Genomic DNA, 15586 nt, shown 5'->3' on the forward strand with positions numbered 1-15586 from the left:
ATTCCTTAATGAACCTTCTCTGAATTCCTATTGATAGAGAGATATAGAAAATGTTTAGGTGTAAGGAGTGACAATATATATAGAAAAACAGGTCAGATTGAGGTTGACCTGTATCTATAGGCATGCAGTATGAGTCTCGGCTTTTGTTACGTTACAGTCTTATTCTAAAATTGATTAAATATTTTGTTTCACCTCATCAATCTACACACAATCTCCAATAATGACAAAGCAAATACAGTTTCTTAGCAATTTTTGCAAATGTATTTAAAAAATGTAACTTAAATATCCCATTTACACTTCATGAATGCACTGTACAGTTGACCGGGGCAGCTCTAGCAGGGCACAAATTTGACAAACTGACTTGTTGGAAAGGTAGCATACTATAACGGTACCACATTGAAAGTCAATGAGCTTTTCAGTAAGGCCATTCTACTGACAATGTTTGTCTATGGAGATTGAATGGCTGTGTGCTCGATTTTATACACCTGTCAGCAACGAGTGCGGCTGAAATAGCCGAATCCACTAATTTGAAGGGATGTCCACATACTTTTGTATATATAGTGTTTCATCATGTCGAGGTTTAATGTGGGTTAAACCTAGTTCATCATTGAAGCATCTGGTCCGGCGGACAGTATGATCTACCTAGACTACAACGAGAATCAGTTCCTACTCTGCAGTGTGTCAGGTAATACAAATTCTCAGCAGCAAGAAAGTACATATCATCATGTGGTTACAGAGAATTATCATTATTCTGGCAAAGATAAGGGAGTACTAGCATACCAGTGAGTTGAGTCCAGCCTGCAATCCCCCAGACGACCGTACAGGAGGAAGCAAAGCCTAGATAATGAAAGGTGCAGATTTTATTAGCGAGATGCACAAAGAAATCTTGAATAACTGCAGTAGGCTAGCTACAGTACCTCATGGGTTTGTTATTTCATATCGGTTCAAATAGAAAACCAGGTTTTTTTTGTAATCATTGGGACTGTATGCTGTTTTAAAGTGAGAGTGGACTCACCAGTTATGTCAACACACATGGCCTCAACAGCCATTCTACCTCCCCATAATGGCATGGAGAAAGCTTATTCATGGTCTTGATGTAATAACTCACCACTGAAGGTAGTTCTATTCCTTAATGAACCTTCTCTGAATTCCTATTGATAGAGAGATATAGAAAATGTTTAGGTGTAAGGAGTGACAATATCTATAGAAAAACAGGTCAGATTGAGGTTGACCTGTATCTATAGGCATGCAGTATGAGTCTCTGCTTTTGTTACGTTACAGCCTTATTCTAAAATGGATTAAATAGTTTTTTTTCACCTCATCAATCTACACACAATATCCAATAATGACAAAGCAAATACAGTTTCTTAGCAATTTTTGCAAATGTATTTTAAAAATGTAACTTAAATATCACATTTACACTTCATGAATGCACTGTACAGTTGACCGGGGCAGCTCTAGCAGGGCACAAATTTGACAAACTGACTTGTTGGAAAGGTAGCATCCTATAACGGTACCACATTGAAAGTCAATGAGCTTTTCAGTAAGGCCATTCTACTGACAATGTTTGTCTATGGAGATTGAATGGCTGTGTGCTCGATTTTATACACCTGTCAGCAACAAGTGCGGCTGAAATAGCCGAATCCACTAATTTGAAGGGATGTCCACATACTTTTGTATATATAGTGTTTCATCATGTCGAGGTTTAATGTGGGTTAAACCTAGTTCATCATTGAAGCATCTGGTCCGGCGGACAGTATGATCTACCTAGACTACAACGAGAATCAGTTCCTACTCTGCAGTGTGTCAGGTAATACAAATTCTCAGCAGCAAGAAAGTACATATCATCATGTGGTTACAGAGAATTATCATTATTCTGGCAAAGATAAGGGAGTACTAGCATACCAGTGAGTTGAGTCCAGCCTGCAATCCCCCAGACGACCGTACAGGAGGAAGCAAAGCCTAGATAATGAAAGGTGCAGATTTTATTAGCGAGATGCACAAAGAAATCTTGAATAACTGCAGTAGGCTAGCTACAGTACCTCATGGGTTTGTTATTTCATATCGGTTCAAATAGAAAACCAGGTTTTTTTTGTAATCATTGGGACTGTATGCTGTTTTAAAGTGAGAGTGGACTCACCAGTTATGTCAACACACATGGCCTCAACAGCCATTCTACCTCCCCATAATGGCATGGAGAAAGCTTATTCATGGTCTTGATGTAATAACTCACCACTGAAGGTAGTTCTATTCCTTAATGAACCTTCTCTGAATTCCTATTGATAGAGAGATATAGAAAATGTTTAGGTGTAAGGAGTGACAATATCTATAGAAAAACAGGTCAGATTGAGGTTGACCTGTATCTATAGGCATGCAGTATGAGTCTCTGCTTTTGTTACGTTACAGCCTTATTCTAAAATGGATTAAATAGTTTTTTTTCACCTCATCAATCTACACACAATATCCAATAATGACAAAGCAAATACAGTTTCTTAGCAATTTTTGCAAATGTATTTTAAAAATGTAACTTAAATATCACATTTACACTTCATGAATGCACTGTACAGTTGACCGGGGCAGCTCTAGCAGGGCACAAATTTGACAAACTGACTTGTTGGAAAGGTAGCATCCTATAACGGTACCACATTGAAAGTCAATGAGCTTTTCAGTAAGGCCATTCTACTGACAATGTTTGTCTATGGAGATTGAATGGCTGTGTGCTCGATTTTATACACCTGTCAGCAACAAGTGCGGCTGAAATTGGAGAATCCACTAATTTGAAGGGATGTCCACATACTTTTGTATATTTAGTGTATCATCATGTCGAGGTTTAATGTGGGTTAAACCTAGTTCATCATTGAAGCATCTGGTCCGGCGGACAGTATGATCTACCTAGACTACAACGAGAATCAGTTCCTACTCTGCAGTGTGTCAGGTAATACAAATTCTCAGCAGCAAGAAAGTACATATCATCATGTGGTTACAGAGAATTATCATTATTCTGGCAAAGATAAGGGAGTACTAGCATACCAGTGAGTTGAGTCCAGTCTGCAATCCCCCAGACGACCGTACAGGAGGAAGCAAAGCCTAGATAATGAAAGGTGCAGATTTTATTAGCGAGATGCACAAAGAAATCTTAAATAACTGCAGTAGGCTAGCTACAGTACCTCATGGGTTTGTAATTTCATATCGGTTCAAATAAAAGAAAAAGGTTTTTTTTGTAATCATTGGGACTGTATGCTGTTTTAAAGTGAGAGTGGACTCACCAGTTATGTCAACACACATGGCCTCAACAGCCATTCTACCTCCCCATAATGGCATGGAGAAAGCTTATTCATGGTCTTGATGTAATAACTCACCACTGAAGGTAGTTCTATTCCTTAATGAACCTTCTCTGAATTCCTATTGATAGAGAGATATAGAAAATGTTTAGGTGTAAGGAGTGACAATATATATAGAAAAACAGGTCAGATTGAGGTTGACCTGTATCTATAGGCATGCAGTATGAGTCTCGGCTTTTGTTACGTTACAGTCTTATTCTAAAATTGATTAAATATTTTGTTTCACCTCATCAATCTACACACAATATCCAATAATGACAAAGCAAATACAGTTTCTTAGCAATTTTTGCAAATGTATTTTAAAAATGTAACTTAAATATCACATTTACACTTCATGAATGCACTGTACAGTTGACCGGGGCAGCTCTAGCAGGGCACAAATTTGACAAACTGACTTGTTGGAAAGGTAGCATCCTATAACGGTACCACATTGAAAGTCAATGAGCTTTTCAGTAAGGCCATTCTACTGACGATGTTTGTCTATGGAGATTGAATGGCTGTGTGCTCGATTTTATACACCTGTCAGCAACGAGTGCGGCTGAAATAGCCGAATCCACTAATTTGAAGGGATGTCCACATACTTTTGTATATATAGTGTTTCATCATGTCGAGGTTTAATGTGGGTTAAACCTAGTTCATCATTGAAGCATCTGGTCCGGCGGACAGTATGATCTACCTAGACTACAACGAGAATCAGTTCCTACTCTGCAGTGTGTCAGGTAATACAAATTCTCAGCAGCAAGAAAGTACATATCATCATGTGGTTACAGAGAATTATCATTATTCTGGCAAAGATAAGGGAGTACTAGCATACCAGTGAGTTGAGTCCCGCCTGCAATCCCCCAGACGACCGTACAGGAGGAAGCAAAGCCTAGATAATGAAAGGTGCAGATTTTATTAGCGAGATGCACAAAGAAATCTTAAATAACTGCAGTAGGCTAGCTACAGTACCTCATGGGTTTGTTATTTCATATCGGTTCAAATAGAAAACCAGGGTTTTTTTGTAATCATTGGGACTGTATGCTGTTTTAAAGTGAGAGTGGACTCACCAGTTATGTCAACACACATGGCCTCAACAGCCATTCTACCTCCCCATAATGGCATGGAGAAAGCTTATTCATGGTCTTGATGTAATAACTCACCACTGAAGGTAGTTCTATTCCTTAATGAACCTTCTCTGAATTCCTATTGATAGAGAGATATAGAAAATGTTTAGGTGTAAGGAGTGACAATATATATAGAAAAACAGGTCAGATTGAGGTTGACCTGTATCTATAGGCATGCAGTATGAGTCTCGGCTTTTGTTACGTTACAGTCTTATTCTAAAATTGATTAAATATTTTGTTTCACCTCATCAATCTACACACAATCTCCAATAATGACAAAGCAAATACAGTTTCTTAGCAATTTTTGCAAATGTATTTAAAAAATGTAACTTAAATATCACATTTACACTTTCCGAATGCACTGTACAGTTGACCGGGGCAGCTCTAGCAGGGCACAAATTTGACGAACTGACTTGTTGGAAAGGTAGCATCCTATAACGGTGCCACATTGAAAGTCTATTAGCTTTTCAGTAAGGCCATTCTACTGACAATGTTTGTCTATGGAGATTGAATGGCTGTGTGCTCGATTTTATACACCTGTCAGCAACGAGTGCGGCTGAAATTGGAGAATCCACTAATTTGAAGGGATGTCCACATACTTTTGTATATTTAGTGTATCATCATGTCGAGGTTTAATGTGGGTTAAACCTAGTTCATCATTGAAGCATCTGGTCCGGCGGACAGTATGATCTACCTAGACTACAACGAGAATCAGTTCCTACTCTGCAGTGTGTCAGGTAATACAAATTCTCAGCAGCAAGAAAGTACATATCATCATGTGGTTACAGAGAATTATCATTATTCTGGCAAAGATAAGGGAGTACTAGCATACCAGTGAGTTGAGTCCAGTCTGCAATCCCCCAGACGACCGTACAGGAGGAAGCAAAGCCTAGATAATGAAAGGTGCAGATTTTATTAGCGAGATGCACAAAGAAATCTTAAATAACTGCAGTAGGCTAGCTACAGTACCTCATGGGTTTGTAATTTCATATCGGTTCAAATAAAAGAAAAAGGTTTTTTTTGTAATCATTGGGACTGTATGCTGTTTTAAAGTGAGAGTGGACTCACCAGTTATGTCAACACACATGGCCTCAACAGCCATTCTACCTCCCCATAATGGCATGGAGAAAGCTTATTCATGGTCTTGATGTAATAACTCACCACTGAAGGTAGTTCTATTCCTTAATGAACCTTCTCTGAATTCCTATTGATAGAGAGATATAGAAAATGTTTAGGTGTAAGGAGTGACAATATCTATAGAAAAACAGGTCAGATTGAGGTTGACCTGTATCTATAGGCATGCAGTATGAGTCTCGGCTTTTGTTACGTTACAGCCTTATTCTAAAATGGATTAAATAGTTTTTTTTCACCTCATCAATCTACACACAATATCCAATAATGACAAAGCAAATACAGTTTCTTAGCAATTTTTGCAAATGTATTTAAAAAATGTAACTTAAATATCCCATTTACACTTCATGAATGCACTGTACAGTTGACCGGGGCAGCTCTAGCAGGGCACAAATTTGACAAACTGACTTGTTGGAAAGGTAGCATACTATAACGGTACCACATTGAAAGTCAATGAGCTTTTCAGTAAGGCCATTCTACTGACAATGTTTGTCTATGGAGATTGAATGGCTGTGTGCTCGATTTTATACACCTGTCAGCAACGAGTGCGGCTGAAATAGCCGAATCCACTAATTTGAAGGGATGTCCACATACTTTTGTATATATAGTGTTTCATCATGTCGAGGTTTAATGTGGGTTAAACCTAGTTCATCATTGAAGCATCTGGTCCGGCGGACAGTATGATCTACCTAGACTACAACGAGAATCAGTTCCTACTCTGCAGTGTGTCAGGTAATACAAATTCTCAGCAGCAAGAAAGTACATATCATCATGTGGTTACAGAGAATTATCATTATTCTGGCAAAGATAAGGGAGTACTAGCATACCAGTGAGTTGAGTCCAGCCTGCAATCCCCCAGACGACCGTACAGGAGGAAGCAAAGCCTAGATAATGAAAGGTGCAGATTTTATTAGCGAGATGCACAAATAAATCTTGAATAACTGCAGTAGGCTAGCTACAGTACCTCATGGGTTTGTTATTTCATATCGGTTCAAATAGAAAACCAGGTTTTTTTTGTAATCATTGGGACTGTATGCTGTTTTAAAGTGAGAGTGGACTCACCAGTTATGTCAACACACATGGCCTCAACAGCCATTCTACCTCCCCATAATGGCATGGAGAAAGCTTATTCATGGTCTTGATGTAATAACTCACCACTGAAGGTAGTTCTATTCCTTAATGAACCTTCTCTGAATTCCTATTGATAGAGAGATATAGAAAATGTTTAGGTGTAAGGAGTGACAATATCTATAGAAAAACAGGTCAGATTGAGGTTGACCTGTATCTATAGGCATGCAGTATGAGTCTCTGCTTTTGTTACGTTACAGCCTTATTCTAAAATGGATTAAATAGTTTTTTTTCACCTCATCAATCTACACACAATATCCAATAATGACAAAGCAAATACAGTTTCTTAGCAATTTTTGCAAATGTATTTTAAAAATGTAACTTAAATATCACATTTACACTTCATGAATGCACTGTACAGTTGACCGGGGCAGCTCTAGCAGGGCACAAATTTGACAAACTGACTTGTTGGAAAGGTAGCATCCTATAACGGTACCACATTGAAAGTCAATGAGCTTTTCAGTAAGGCCATTCTACTGACAATGTTTGTCTATGGAGATTGAATGGCTGTGTGCTCGATTTTATACACCTGTCAGCAACAAGTGCGGCTGAAATAGCCGAATCCACTAATTTGAAGGGATGTCCACATACTTTTGTATATATAGTGTTTCATCATGTCGAGGTTTAATGTGGGTTAAACCTAGTTCATCATTGAAGCATCTGGTCCGGCGGACAGTATGATCTACCTAGACTACAACGAGAATCAGTTCCTACTCTGCAGTGTGTCAGGTAATACAAATTCTCAGCAGCAAGAAAGTACATATCATCATGTGGTTACAGAGAATTATCATTATTCTGGCAAAGATAAGGGAGTACTAGCATACCAGTGAGTTGAGTCCAGCCTGCAATCCCCCAGACGACCGTACAGGAGGAAGCAAAGCCTAGATAATGAAAGGTGCAGATTTTATTAGCGAGATGCACAAAGAAATCTTGAATAACTGCAGTAGGCTAGCTACAGTACCTCATGGGTTTGTTATTTCATATCGGTTCAAATAGAAAACCAGGTTTTTTTTGTAATCATTGGGACTGTATGCTGTTTTAAAGTGAGAGTGGACTCACCAGTTATGTCAACACACATGGCCTCAACAGCCATTCTACCTCCCCATAATGGCATGGAGAAAGCTTATTCATGGTCTTGATGTAATAACTCACCACTGAAGGTAGTTCTATTCCTTAATGAACCTTCTCTGAATTCCTATTGATAGAGAGATATAGAAAATGTTTAGGTGTAAGGAGTGACAATATCTATAGAAAAACAGGTCAGATTGAGGTTGACCTGTATCTATAGGCATGCAGTATGAGTCTCTGCTTTTGTTACGTTACAGCCTTATTCTAAAATGGATTAAATAGTTTTTTTTCACCTCATCAATCTACACACAATATCCAATAATGACAAAGCAAATACAGTTTCTTAGCAATTTTTGCAAATGTATTTTAAAAATGTAACTTAAATATCACATTTACACTTCATGAATGCACTGTACAGTTGACCGGGGCAGCTCTAGCAGGGCACAAATTTGACAAACTGACTTGTTGGAAAGGTAGCATCCTATAACGGTACCACATTGAAAGTCAATGAGCTTTTCAGTAAGGCCATTCTACTGACAATGTTTGTCTATGGAGATTGAATGGCTGTGTGCTCGATTTTATACACCTGTCAGCAACAAGTGCGGCTGAAATTGGAGAATCCACTAATTTGAAGGGATGTCCACATACTTTTGTATATTTAGTGTATCATCATGTCGAGGTTTAATGTGGGTTAAACCTAGTTCATCATTGAAGCATCTGGTCCGGCGGACAGTATGATCTACCTAGACTACAACGAGAATCAGTTCCTACTCTGCAGTGTGTCAGGTAATACAAATTCTCAGCAGCAAGAAAGTACATATCATCATGTGGTTACAGAGAATTATCATTATTCTGGCAAAGATAAGGGAGTACTAGCATACCAGTGAGTTGAGTCCAGCCTGCAATCCCCCAGACGACCGTACAGGAGGAAGCAAAGCCTAGATAATGAAAGGTGCAGATTTTATTAGCGAGATGCACAAAGAAATCTTAAATAACTGCAGTAGGCTAGCTACAGTACCTCATGGGTTTGTTATTTCATATCGGTTCAAATAGAAAACCAGGTTTTTTTTGTAATCATTGGGACTGTATGCTGTTTTAAAGTGAGAGTGGACTCACCAGTTATGTCAACACACATGGCCTCAACAGCCATTCTACCTCCCCATAATGGCATGGAGAAAGCTTATTCATGGTCTTGATGTAATAACTCACCACTGAAGGTAGTTCTATTCCTTAATGAACCTTCTCTGAATTCCTATTGATAGAGAGATATAGAAAATGTTTAGGTGTAAGGAGTGACAATATATATAGAAAAACAGGTCAGATTGAGGTTGACCTGTATCTATAGGCATGCAGTATGAGTCTCGGCTTTTGTTACGTTACAGTCTTATTCTAAAATTGATTAAATATTTTGTTTCACCTCATCAATCTACACACAATCTCCAATAATGACAAAGCAAATACAGTTTCTTAGCAATTTTTGCAAATGTATTTAAAAAATGTAACTTAAATATCACATTTACACTTTCCGAATGCACTGTACAGTTGACCGGGGCAGCTCTAGCAGGGCACAAATTTGACGAACTGACTTGTTGGAAAGGTAGCATCCTATAACGGTGCCACATTGAAAGTCTATTAGCTTTTCAGTAAGGCCATTCTACTGACAATGTTTGTCTATGGAGATTGAATGGCTGTGTGCTCGATTTTATACACCTGTCAGCAACGAGTGCGGCTGAAATTGGAGAATCCACTAATTTGAAGGGATGTCCACATACTTTTGTATATTTAGTGTATCATCATGTCGAGGTTTAATGTGGGTTAAACCTAGTTCATCATTGAAGCATCTGGTCCGGCGGACAGTATGATCTACCTAGACTACAACGAGAATCAGTTCCTACTCTGCAGTGTGTCAGGTAATACAAATTCTCAGCAGCAAGAAAGTACATATCATCATGTGGTTACAGAGAATTATCATTATTCTGGCAAAGATAAGGGAGTACTAGCATACCAGTGAGTTGAGTCCAGTCTGCAATCCCCCAGACGACCGTACAGGAGGAAGCAAAGCCTAGATAATGAAAGGTGCAGATTTTATTAGCGAGATGCACAAAGAAATCTTAAATAACTGCAGTAGGCTAGCTACAGTACCTCATGGGTTTGTTATTTCATATCGGTTCAAATAAAAGAAAAAGGTTTTTTTTGTAATCATTGGGACTGTATGCTGTTTTAAAGTGAGAGTGGACTCACCAGTTATGTCAACACACATGGCCTCAACAGCCATTCTACCTCCCCATAATGGCATGGAGAAAGCTTATTCATGGTCTTGATGTAATAACTCACCACTGAAGGTAGTTCTATTCCTTAATGAACCTTCTCTGAATTCCTATTGATAGAGAGATATAGAAAATGTTTAGGTGTAAGGAGTGACAATATCTATAGAAAAACAGGTCAGATTGAGGTTGACCTGTATCTATAGGCATGCAGTATGAGTCTCTGCTTTTGTTACGTTACAGCCTTATTCTAAAATGGATTAAATAGTTTTTTTTTCACCTCATCAATCTACACACAATATCCAATAATGACAAAGCAAATACAGTTTCTTAGCAATTTTTGCAAATGTATTTAAAAAATGTAACTTAAATATCCCATTTACACTTCATGAATGCACTGTACAGTTGACCGGGGCAGCTCTAGCAGGGCACAAATTTGACAAACTGACTTGTTGGAAAGGTAGCATACTATAACGGTACCACATTGAAAGTCAATGAGCTTTTCAGTAAGGCCATTCTACTGACAATGTTTGTCTATGGAGATTGAATGGCTGTGTGCTCGATTTTATACACCTGTCAGCAACGAGTGCGGCTGAAATAGCCGAATCCACTAATTTGAAGGGATGTCCACATACTTTTGTATATATAGTGTTTCATCATGTCGAGGTTTAATGTGGGTTAAACCTAGTTCATCATTGAAGCATCTGGTCCGGCGGACAGTATGATCTACCTAGACTACAACGAGAATCAGTTCCTACTCTGCAGTGTGTCAGGTAATACAAATTCTCAGCAGCAAGAAAGTACATATCATCATGTGGTTACAGAGAATTATCATTATTCTGGCAAAGATAAGGGAGTACTAGCATACCAGTGAGTTGAGTCCAGCCTGCAATCCCCCAGACGACCGTACAGGAGGAAGCAAAGCCTAGATAATGAAAGGTGCAGATTTTATTAGCGAGATGCACAAAGAAATCTTGAATAACTGCAGTAGGCTAGCTACAGTACCTCATGGGTTTGTTATTTCATATCGGTTCAAATAGAAAACCAGGTTTTTTTTGTAATCATTGGGACTGTATGCTGTTTTAAAGTGAGAGTGGACTCACCAGTTATGTCAACACACATGGCCTCAACAGCCATTCTACCTCCCCATAATGGCATGGAGAAAGCTTATTCATGGTCTTGATGTAATAACTCACCACTGAAGGTAGTTCTATTCCTTAATGAACCTTCTCTGAATTCCTATTGATAGAGAGATATAGAAAATGTTTAGGTGTAAGGAGTGACAATATCTATAGAAAAACAGGTCAGATTGAGGTTGACCTGTATCTATAGGCATGCAGTATGAGTCTCTGCTTTTGTTACGTTACAGCCTTATTCTAAAATGGATTAAATAGTTTTTTTTCACCTCATCAATCTACACACAATATCCAATAATGACAAAGCAAATACAGTTTCTTAGCAATTTTTGCAAATGTATTTTAAAAATGTAACTTAAATATCACATTTACACTTCATGAATGCACTGTACAGTTGACCGGGGCAGCTCTAGCAGGGCACAAATTTGACAAACTGACTTGTTGGAAAGGTAGCATCCTATAACGGTACCACATTGAAAGTCAATGAGCTTTTCAGTAAGGCCATTCTACTGACAATGTTTGTCTATGGAGATTGAATGGCTGTGTGCTCGATTTTATACACCTGTCAGCAACAAGTGCGGCTGAAATTGGAGAATCCACTAATTTGAAGGGATGTCCACATACTTTTGTATATTTAGTGTATCATCATGTCGAGGTTTAATGTGGGTTAAACCTAGTTCATCATTGAAGCATCTGGTCCGGCGGACAGTATGATCTACCTAGACTACAACGAGAATCAGTTCCTACTCTGCAGTGTGTCAGGTAATACAAATTCTCAGCAGCAAGAAAGTACATATCATCATGTGGTTACAGAGAATTATCATTATTCTGGCAAAGATAAGGGAGTACTAGCATACCAGTGAGTTGAGTCCAGCCTGCAATCCCCCAGACGACCGTACAGGAGGAAGCAAAGCCTAGATAATGAAAGGTGCAGATTTTATTAGCGAGATGCACAAATAAATCTTAAATAACTGCAGTAGGCTAGCTACAGTACCTCATGGGTTTGTTATTTCATATCGGTTCAAATAGAAAACCAGGTTTTTTTTGTAATCATTGGGACTGTATGCTGTTTTAAAGTGAGAGTGGACTCACCAGTTATGTCAACACACATGGCCTCAACAGCCATTCTACCTCCCCATAATGGCATGGAGAAAGCTTATTCATGGTCTTGATGTAATAACTCACCACTGAAGGTAGTTCTATTCCTTAATGAACCTTCTCTGAATTCCTATTGATAGAGAGATATAGAAAATGTTTAGGTGTAAGGAGTGACAATATCTATAGAAAAACAGGTCAGATTGAGGTTGACCTGTATCTATAGGCATGCAGTATGAGTCTCTGCTTTTGTTACGTTACAGCCTTATTCTAAAATGGATTAAATAGTTTTTTTTCACCTCATCAATCTACACACAATATCCAATAATGACAAAGCAAATACAGTTTCTTAGCAATTTTTGCAAATGTATTTAAAAAATGTAACTTAAATATCCCATTTACACTTCATGAATGCACTGTACAGTTGACCGGGGCAGCTCTAGCAGGGCACAAATTTGACAAACTGACTTGTTGGAAAGGTAGCATACTATAACGGTACCACATTGAAAGTCAATGAGCTTTTCAGTAAGGCCATTCTACTGACAATGTTTGTCTATGGAGATTGAATGGCTGTGTGCTCGATTTTATACACCTGTCAGCAACGAGTGCGGCTGAAATAGCCGAATCCACTAATTTGAAGGGATGTCCACATACTTTTGTATATATAGTGTTTCATCATGTCGAGGTTTAATGTGGGTTAAACCTAGTTCATCATTGAAGCATCTGGTCCGGCGGACAGTATGATCTACCTAGACTACAACGAGAATCAGTTCCTACTCTGCAGTGTGTCAGGTAATACAAATTCTCAGCAGCAAGAAAGTACATATCATCATGTGGTTACAGAGAATTATCATTATTCTGGCAAAGATAAGGGAGTACTAGCATACCAGTGAGTTGAGTCCAGCCTGCAATCCCCCAGACGACCGTACAGGAGGAAGCAAAGCCTAGATAATGAAAGGTGCAGATTTTATTAGCGAGATGCACAAAGAAATCTTGAATAACTGCAGTAGGCTAGCTACAGTACCTCATGGGTTTGTTATTTCATATCGGTTCAAATAGAAAACCAGGTTTTTTTTGTAATCATTGGGACTGTATGCTGTTTTAAAGTGAGAGTGGACTCACCAGTTATGTCAACACACATGGCCTCAACAGCCATTCTACCTCCCCATAATGGCATGGAGAAAGCTTATTCATGGTCTTGATGTAATAACTCACCACTGAAGGTAGTTCTATTCCTTAATGAACCTTCTCTGAATTCCTATTGATAGAGAGATATAGAAAATGTTTAGGTGTAAGGAGTGACAATATCTATAGAAAAACAGGTCAGATTGAGGTTGACCTGTATCTATAGGCATGCAGTATGAGTCTCTGCTTTTGTTACGTTACAGCCTTATTCTAAAATGGATTAAATAGTTTTTTTTCACCTCATCAATCTACACACAATATCCAATAATGACAAAGCAAATACAGTTTCTTAGCAATTTTTGCAAATGTATTTTAAAAATGTAACTTAAATATCACATTTACACTTCATGAATGCACTGTACAGTTGACCGGGGCAGCTCTAGCAGGGCACAAATTTGACAAACTGACTTGTTGGAAAGGTAGCATCCTATAACGGTACCACATTGAAAGTCAATGAGCTTTTCAGTAAGGCCATTCTACTGACAATGTTTGTCTATGGAGATTGAATGGCTGTGTGCTCGATTTTATACACCTGTCAGCAACAAGTGCGGCTGAAATAGCCGAATCCACTAATTTGAAGGGATGTCCACATACTTTTGTATATATAGTGTTTCATCATGTCAAGGTTTAATGTGGGTTAAACCTAGTTCATCATTGAAGCATCTGGTCCGGCGGACAGTATGATCTACCTAGACTACAACGAGAATCAGTTCCTACTCTGCAGTGTGTCAGGTAATACAAATTCTCAGCAGCAAGAAAGTACATATCATCATGTGGTTACAGAGAATTATCATTATTCTGGCAAAGATAAGGGAGTACTAGCATACCAGTGAGTTGAGTCCAGCCTGCAATCCCCCAGACGACCGTACAGGAGGAAGCAAAGCCTAGATAATGAAAGGTGCAGATTTTATTAGCGAGATGCACAAAGAAATCTTGAATAACTGCAGTAGGCTAGCTACAGTACCTCATGGGTTTGTTATTTCATATCGGTTCAAATAGAAAACCAGGTTTTTTTTGTAATCATTGGGACTGTATGCTGTTTTAAAGTGAGAGTGGACTCACCAGTTATGTCAACACACATGGCCTCAACAGCCATTCTACCTCCCCATAATGGCATGGAGAAAGCTTATTCATGGTCTTGATGTAATAACTCACCACTGAAGGTAGTTCTATTCCTTAATGAACCTTCTCTGAATTCCTATTGATAGAGAGATATAGAAAATGTTTAGGTGTAAGGAGTGACAATATCTATAGAAAAACAGGTCAGATTGAGGTTGACCTGTATCTATAGGCATGCAGTATGAGTCTCTGCTTTTGTTACGTTACAGCCTTATTCTAAAATGGATTAAATAGTTTTTTTTCACCTCATCAATCTACACACAATATCCAATAATGACAAAGCAAATACAGTTTCTTAGCAATTTTTGCAAATGTATTTTAAAAATGTAACTTAAATATCACATTTACACTTCATGAATGCACTGTACAGTTGACCGGGGCAGCTCTAGCAGGGCACAAATTTGACAAACTGACTTGTTGGAAAGGTAGCATCCTATAACGGTACCACATTGAAAGTCAATGAGCTTTTCAGTAAGGCCATTCTACTGACAATGTTTGTCTATGGAGATTGAATGGCTGTGTGCTCGATTTTATACACCTGTCAGCAACAAGTGCGGCTGAAATTGGAGAATCCACTAATTTGAAGGGATGTCCACATACTTTTGTATATTTAGTGTATCATCATGTCGAGGTTTAATGTGGGTTAAACCTAGTTCATCATTGAAGCATCTGGTCCGGCGGACAGTATGATCTACCTAGACTACAACGAGAATCAGTTCCTACTCTGCAGTGTGTCAGGTAATACAAATTCTCAGCAGCAAGAAAGTACATATCATCATGTGGTTACAGAGAATTATCATTATTCTGGCAAAGATAAGGGAGTACTAGCATACCAGTGAGTTGAGTCCAGTCTGCAATCCCCCAGACGACCGTACAGGAGGAAGCAAAGCCTAGATAATGAAAGGTGCAGATTTTATTAGCGAGATGCACAAAGAAATCTTGAATAACTGCAGTAGGCTAGCTACAGTACCTCATGGGTTTGTTATTTCATATCGGTTCAAATAGAAAACCAG

This window comes from Coregonus lavaretus, assembly GCF_964263955.1.
Source record: "Coregonus lavaretus genome assembly, chromosome: 34".
NCBI lineage: Eukaryota > Metazoa > Chordata > Actinopteri > Salmoniformes > Salmonidae > Coregonus > Coregonus lavaretus.